The sequence below is a fragment of the Ips typographus genome, linkage group LG2 (assembly GCF_016097725.1).
Source record: "Ips typographus isolate SLU linkage group LG2, UJ_Ityp_2.0, whole genome shotgun sequence".
In the NCBI taxonomy this organism is placed as follows: Eukaryota; Metazoa; Arthropoda; class Insecta; order Coleoptera; family Curculionidae; genus Ips; species Ips typographus.
This window is the reverse complement of record NC_138423.1, coordinates 2934992-2943232: the sequence shown is the minus strand read 5'-3', so window position 1 is coordinate 2943232 and position 8241 is coordinate 2934992. Positions and strand designations below refer to the sequence as shown.

Here is an 8241-nt window from a genome sequence, read left to right as displayed (position 1 = left end):
AACAGAATAGTAGAATGCAATGAAGAATACGGATTATCATTTAACAACAACTTAACAGGAACTGGAAGTTACAGTTGACTTAAGTTACATCTTTGCAAGAAATGATGATAGCTAAGCTAATTCAGAATAAAGTGAACGTTTATTTAAATATAAATTGATCTGCTACCACTATAAACCAAAGCAAAATGAAAATTTAGAGTAATATTTCAGACATTTTTGACAAGAGAAAACCATTATCAATTCCATTTTTCTCCTTCTCTTTTCTACATCATTCATATTCAGGTCAACAATACTAGCCGTTAATAAAAATTTGATCGATAATTATTACTAAACTGGTTAAAATGATTAATTAACAGAAGGGTTGCAACATTATTAACCTCCGTTGTCACTTGATAGATAAGAAGCTTATTAATAGATCAACTTTGGCCAGAAACAATTTGAACTTCCAACATAAGTTTGCCTTTTGCACACGAGCTTCAAAGTTTCCATTTGTACATTATTGAGAAAGTGAAAAAGGGCAGTTTTTAGTTTCTAAATATTACATTATTGTTTTATAACTTTTTGAGAAAAGGTCAAAACGAACTAAACCGTATAATCCTGCTGATCAGTTATCTAGCAGTAAATAGAAACTATTGTCGATGATGTTTTTCAGATTTAAAATAGACAACAAAAGCTTTATAAACAATTTAAATTGTTTTTGAAAAAATTCTCTTTAAATAAGTTTTTAGAAGAGAATGATTGTCTTTGTTGTGAATTGATTGTCTCTAAGAATAAATTGCTTAATAATATTATTTAGAGATCATTTAAGATTAATTTAACTTTTTCCTCGCTCAATTGATCTTTTTCGGTTAGCGCTTTATATTTATCATAAAATAAATATTTTAAATTGAATCAATTTTTACTTCCTTTTCTAACAAATATTTTTATAGTTTTTTATATTCACTCACACTCAGATTAGGCCCTCATTGAATCTAATTAATAAATACAGAAAATAAAGTGGACTTAGGGAACCCTAATTTGAGTGGATAGGTTAGGTTATGAGAATGGAGGAAGAGAAGACCCCGCCTGATGATGAAAATTAGCAATAACGCAATTAGTTATAACAAAAATTGCAAAATCTATATAAATCGTATATGTGCATGTTTTTCAAAATTAGCCTAAAATGCACTAATAAGGCAAACCAACTAAAATCTTGGGTTAGCTTCTTTCAAGATCTTCTGACACTCAGAACGCAAAACACAGACAATTTTTCACTTCTCTAAAATATAGGGAAAATTTTGGCAAAAACTTGACATTTTCCGATTTTTCTGAGGTTACTTTTTTATTTTTCTTTTTATTTAGGTAATGTATTGTTTGTTTTTTTAATTTGCCCAGTGCTCTTTGTCTTTTCACTGGCGTTTCAGAAGGAGCTATAAAAACCCCATAAATTTATTGTGAAGGCCACTGTGTGTTACTCTATTTTTCAAAAAATAAGCTGTAAAATAGAACTGCTTACACAATATATTGACTTGTGCGAATGATTTCTGTCTGGAAAAGCCACTTGATGTACACTTCCTTTTTCTATACTTTCATCAGTCACAGATTTTGTCCCTGACTGTCCTCTCAAACTGTGTTCCGAGTAGTTCAAATTTGACACCGCTTTTCACGCTGATTGTACCAAATTTTGTACTGTTTTTTGAAATTATTAGATAGAAAATTTAATGAGGATTCCAAAAATGTGCTTAAAAACGTCATTTTTTCCACTCCAAGTGGGGTTTACAAGCGATTTTGTCCATGGCTGTTCTCTCAAACTGTGTTCCGAGCAGTTCAAATTTGACACCACTTTTTCCTTAACTGTAATAAATTTTGTAGGGTTTTATCACGCTATTAAATCGGAAATTTAATAAAGATTTCAAAAATGTGTTTAGTCCAGTCATTGTCTTACTCCAAGTGGGTTTTGCAGGCGATTTTGTTCCACGACTGTCGTTTCCAACTGTGTTTCTGAAGGTTCACACTTTGGCACCGTTTTTCTCCCTGGATGTACAAAATTTTGTAGTGCTTTTCACGTTACTGCATAGAAAATTTAATGAGGAATCCAAAAATGTGCTTAAAGCAGTCATTTTCTTACTCCAAGTGGGTTTTGCAGGCGATTTTTCCTCTGACTGTTCTTTCAATCTGTGTTTTTGACAGTTCAAACTTTGACACCACTTTTCTCCCTGATTGTACCAAATTTTGTAGTGTTTTTTAGGTTATTGGATGGGAAATTTAATAAGGATTCCAAAAATGTGCTTAAAATAGTAATTTTCTCACTCTAAGTGATTTTTACAGGCGATTTTGTTCGTGGCTGTCAAACTGTGCTCAAAAGTTTGCAAAAATCAGGATTTAGGAAAGTTTTCTTGCAGTATTCGATACAAACCATGTTTCTAAGATTTATGACAGTTATTTTGACGGTGGTCACGTGATTGCCTAGCTAAATTACACTCCAAAAACCACGGGATATCTGTGACTAATGTCAAACTGTCAAACATTGCCTAGAATTTGCAAAAATTCCAGTTTACGAATCAAGAGATGTTTCTGAGATTTATGACAGTTATTTTGACATTTCTCAGTAAATTACTGGTAAATTACAAATTGTTTATTTTATCTAAAAAATCAAAACAGCCTTTTATTCAGTCTTTATTTTGCAGGATTTTATATATATATATATAAACAATCTTTATTTTCAACAGAAAAAAGGCTATCGACCACTTGGTCTTTCTGCCTATGTTTACAGTGGGATTTTTTTAATAGTTTTAGCATACATGTTAACTTATTCTAATTATTTACAATTTATTTACAAAAAAACAAAACAAAAATAGTCTTAGTTAAAGTGCTCTAGTAGGGTGGCAGTGGGAAAGAGGTAACGGGATTGTCTGGTTTGTCTTGTTATGCACAGTGGGTTTATTATTGTCCAGTTGTTTGGATTATTTTTCCATTTGTTTTGTAGTTGTATAAGTCTGTCTGTTATTTTGGTCATGTTTGTACGTTCGTAGAGAAGTTGGTTGGATGGGTTGTGTAGTGGGTTTTCTGGGTGTCTTATTTTGGTTATTAGTCTTAGAGCAATCTGTTCCGTAGTCTGAGTATATCTTTTAGTTTTGTCAGTAGCGTTTGCTCTAAGTAAGTGTCCGTAGTCTAGAACTGGTCTACAGATGGATTTGTATATTTGTGTGGTGGTTTTCGTGCTAATACCTTTGTTTTGTATGTCAGTGATCTAAAATGTTTTGTCCGGTTAATAGTTTCAGTTCTTGCATTTTTTAAGTGTTTTGTAAATTTTAATTTTTGGTCCAGTATTACGCCTAAGTATTTTATGTCATGTTTGGGTTCAGTTATGTGGCCGTCCGCGGTTATGTTTGGGGAGTCGTCTTTGATCCTATGGTTTGGTAGTAAAAGTTGGTTTTTAGTTGCGTTGGGGGTCAGTCTCCATCTGTAGAACCATGTCATAGTATCGTCAGTAAGTGATTGTAGTTTTGACGCTGCTTTTGACGTAGTTTTGTCGTGTACTATAAGTGCAGTGTCGTCTGCGTATTGTAATATGTATGCGGTCTTGTCAAATTGGTTCTTGTCCTGCTTGTTGTGATTGTATATGTCATGGCAGTATAGGTTGTAAAGTAAAGGTGAGAGGGGTGATCCTTGGGGTAGTCCTTGTTCAGGACTGAAAGGAAAGGAGAGTGTGTTGTCTATTCGAACGTGCAGTTGTCTATTTTCTAGTAAATTTCTGATTGTGTAAAGTAAGTATTTTGGTGTATCAAGTTTATGTAGTTTGTAAAGTAGTCCTTTGTGCCAGACACTGTCAAAAGCTTTGTTAATGTCCATGAACAAACAAGCTGTTTTGTTGCTGTTAAGGTGCGTTGTGCAGGATTTTATTTTGACAATATTGACCAAAAATTAAACCCATAAATTTGCTGGTCAAATTGGAATTTACTGGTAAAATTGGTAAATTTTCCTGTCACACTGAATTTTTTTTTCCAATTTTACTTTACCTTCCTGGTAAAATCACTACTTTATTCTCGTAAATGTATTATAATTTGTATTTGTTGAGGCACTACTAGTTTCACTAAGAATTGTGCTATTGTGTTTTAACTGTAGATCTTGTAAACAAATTTTTTTCATAATTTTTAGCAATTTTTATTGCGTTTTAGTTCTTCGACTATTTTATTAATGATCATATTTGTATCCTTGATTATTCTAATTGATTTGAAACTAAACGAAAACCTGATGCCTCATCAAGAAAAGCCAATTTCAGCCACGGATTCTGTAGTTAATTAAAAGTTTTCGTAAATCCATTTACTAAAAGGCGGGATAAGTAGAAATGAGTGAACGTTTTACGGACGTTTTGGGTAGTTTAGAGGAGCGATTGTCTTTGCTTAGAACTAACTGAAAAATTGCCAATTTCCGATTTTACTGAGGTTATTCCAATTTTCCGAAAGCTCCCAATGGCCGCTTCCCAAAAAACCCAAATAAAAACACTTGTTTGTTACGATGACCCAAATTTTGTTACGTAATGTTATTAGACTTGCATTAAAGTTTGCAGTATCCTTGATTATTCTAATTGATTTGAAACTAAACGAAACCCTGATGCATCATCAAGAAAAGCCAATTTCAGCCACGGATTCTGTAGTTAATTAAAAGTTTTCGTAAATCCATTTACTAAAAGGCGGGATAAGCAGAAATGAGTGAACGTTTTACGGGCGTTTTGGGTAGTTTAGAGGAGCGATTGTCTTCGCTTAGAACTAACTGAAAATAGCCGTTTCAGTTGCGTGATTAGTGCTGAAACTGGAACGGGAAACGATTGGGAAATTTCATCAACCGGCTTTCCATAGTCATGAAGTTTTTGTCGGTAGTCGAGGTGCGCGATTTTTGAGCCCGTCGTTCGGGTCAATTTGTTCTTTTTTGTTTGCTAACCGCTGGAAAAACCTAGTGGACCGTTAATGCAGTTCATTAATTTAAAGGGACCGAAAAGTTGGTAAGTGCGTCAATATTGCCATTTTCCCATATTTCCAGCAACAAGTGGATTAAAAATTCAGTTTAGGTTTCAAGACAAAAATTAGTGAATAATACACCAAATTAACTTTCAGTAATGTCACTTTAAATAAGTTACTTAGAAGTTTGTAAATGCAATAAATATTACATACACTGTGCAAAATGTATACAGTGCGTTTTTTTTAACGCGCAACATAGGATTTTACGTGTTAAATTTTTAAGCTTATGTTGGACCATGTTATTTTGGAACTACAGGTATAAAACTTGGAAGATGTGTCTTCAGTACCATGAAGCTTAAGTAAGACCACCAATTCGGTCTAAAAAGTGTTTACAAATTAGCAAAAAGTCATCTTTTTTGGAACATATTTTATCTTTCCATATTCCCTGTATGTATGTTTACCTGCTATCTGCCCTGTCAGTATCAAAAACAACACCTACCATACATACAGGGAGTCTAAATCTTTTCGAAAGAAGATGACTTTTTGCTAGTTTGTAAACACTTTTTAGACCGAATTGGTGGTTGTACTTAAGCTTCAGGGTACTAAAGACACACTTGTCAAGTTTTACACCTGTAGTTCCAAAATAACATGGTCTAACATGGGCTTAAATATTTAACACGTAAAATCCTATGTTGCGCGTTAAAAAAAACGCACTGTATAATAATTTCCTGGTTCAATTTAAAAATGTATCTCCTGTAAAATTTTAATTTAAAATTCCTTTTACTTTAAGTTATTACGTTTTAAAGCCCAAAAAAAGAGGGATATCCGGGCAGCCAAATAAATTATCCAGTTATAATATATTATAAAAAATATAATTATTATAAAATAAATTATCCAAATTTTGACCGCCCAGGTATCAGTTTTTTTGGGTTTTAAAACGTATTATCTCGTAGATGAAGTTTCAAATCAGAATTTTACAAGACATACTTTCTTTTCCAAATTGAACAAGGAATTTAAAAAAAAGTGTCATTGTTTGAAAAATGTTTAGTGAAAGTAGAAAATAAGGAAGGAAAATCAACTAATGATACCCTGTATCCTGTCATTAACATCTAATAATAAAATATTATTATAAAAGTACCTGTATAAAAGTTATAGAGAATTTTTGGACAAAAAATTTATTGGAATTATACAGGTTGCTCCATAAAGTATGCCAATATTAAAGTAGCATTTTTTGAATAAGTAATTTTTAGTTAATTTCCTAAACTTTTGTAAATTTGAAGTCTTTTTTTGGGTTCTAAATAGTGTCGTTGAGAGGTCGGAAAATTGGTATAAGCTCAGGAAAATCGGAAAACGCACTTTTTGAGTTTTGGCCTATATTTTTGCAGTGAGCAGACATTTTCGGTGTTTCTGCCAATGTGAGGTTCTAGGGTGGTCAGGGGACCTGAAAAGAAGCCAACCCACGTTTTTGGTTGGGTTTCCTAACACATAATCTAAATAAATTAGGCCATTTTAAGCTAATTTTTACCCATTTCTAGGATTTTTTCAAAATTTCTTTAAGATATCTTAAAATTTTTATTTTTTGATGACACCTTGCTTGGCTAAAATATCGTAAATTCAGCTAAAAACATGAGCTTTTACGATTTTTTCCGATTTTGGAATTGTTGCTTTTACAAAATTTGATGTTACCTAATAACTATTAGTTTACATCAACAATAGGAGAAATAAGAAATAAAAATGGGGAGGTTTAGATATGTACACAGGGTTATTGATTGAATTTAAGCCACCCCAATACAAGTTTTACTTTGAAATTACCAGTAAATTACTGATAAATTTCAAATACTCTGTTTCTGGCATTCAAATTTTGATTTTCTTCCTGACTGTACCAAATTTTGTAGTGTTTTTTTCAAGTTATTAGATAGGAAATTTAATGAGGATTTCAAAAATGTGCTTAAAACAGTAATTTTCGCATTTCAAGTGGGTTTTACAGGCGATTTTGTTCCTGACTGTCCTTTCAAACTGTGTTTCTGTCTCATCAAATTTGGACACCGCTTTTCTCCTTGACTATACCAAATTTTGTAGTGATTTTCAGATTATTGGATGGGAAACTGAATGAGGATTCCAAAAATTTGCTTAAAACAGTAATTTTCTTACTCCAAGTGAGTTTTACAGACCATTTTGTTGATGACTGTTCTTTTAAACTGTCAGTTCAAATTTTGACACTGCTTTTCTTCCTGGCTATACCAAACTTTGTAGTGTTTTTTTATGTTATCAGATAGGAAATTTAATGAGGATTCCAAAAATGTGCTTAAAACAGTAATTTTCTTACTCTAAGTAGATTTAACACGCGATTTTATCTCCGACTGTCCTTTCAAACTGTGTTTCTGGTAGTTCAAATTTTGACACCGCTTTTCTCCCTGACTGTACCAAACTTTAAAGTGATTTTTAATTTTTTGGATAGGAAACTTAATAAGGATTAGAAAAATGTGCTTAAAACTGTCATTTTCTCACTCCAAATGAGTTTTAGAGGCGATTTTGACCCTAACTAACAGTTCAAACTTTGGCAGCGCCTTTCTACCTGACTGTACCAAATTTTGTAATGTTTTTTCAGGTTATTGAATAGGAAATTTAATGAGGCTTTTAAAAATGTGCTAAAAACAGTAATTTTCTTACTCCAAGTGAGTTTCACAGGCCATTTTATCCCTGACTGTCCTTTTAAACTGTCAGTTCAAATTTTGACAACGCTTTTCTCCCTGGCTATACCAAATTTTGTAGTGTTTTTCATATTAATGGATGGGAAATGTAGTGAGGGTTCCAAAAATGTGCTTAAAACTGTCATTTTCTCACTTCAAATGAGCTTGAGAGACGATTTTGTCCCTGACGGTCCTTTCAAACTGTGTTTCTGTCAGTTCAAACTTTGACACCGCTTTTTCCCCTGACTGTACCCAGTTTTGTAGTGTTTTTTCAGATTATTGAATGGGAAATTTGATTTAAAAAATGTGCTTAAAATAGTAATTTTCTCATTCCAAGTGGGTTTTACAGGCAAATTTGTCCCTGACCTTTCGAACTGTGTTTCTGGCAGTTCAAACTTTGACACCGCTTTTCTACCTGACTGTACCAAGTTTGATAATGTTTTTTTAGGTTATTGGATAGGAAATTTAATGAGGATTCGAAAAATGTGCTTAAAACTATAATTTTCTTACTCCAACTGGGTTTGACAAGCAACTTTGTTCCTGACTGTTTAGGAATTAAAAAGTTTTTCTTGCAGTATTCGATACAAAACGTGTCTGAGATTTATGACAGTTAT

The 8241-nt window shown here is 32.6% G+C and overlaps 2 protein-coding genes across 3 annotated transcripts in view; one reads left to right on the top strand and one right to left on the bottom strand.

The window, feature by feature from the left end:
- The window catches only part of LOC145725573 (uncharacterized), a 214783-nt gene that overhangs the window by 115620 nt on the left and 90922 nt on the right, over nt 1–8241 (bottom strand). The gene's annotated exons all lie outside the window — the stretch shown is intronic.
- The window catches only part of LOC145724567 (orexin receptor type 2-like), a 44124-nt gene continuing 40605 nt past the window's right edge, over nt 4723–8241 (top strand). Inside the window, exon 1 of one of the 2 annotated variants that reach the window (XM_081972919.1) lies at nt 4723–4981. The gene's annotated coding sequence lies outside the window, so the exon portion shown is untranslated. The remainder of the gene's footprint in view (nt 4982–8241) is intronic. The other variant, XM_081972916.1, reaches the window with a different exon arrangement.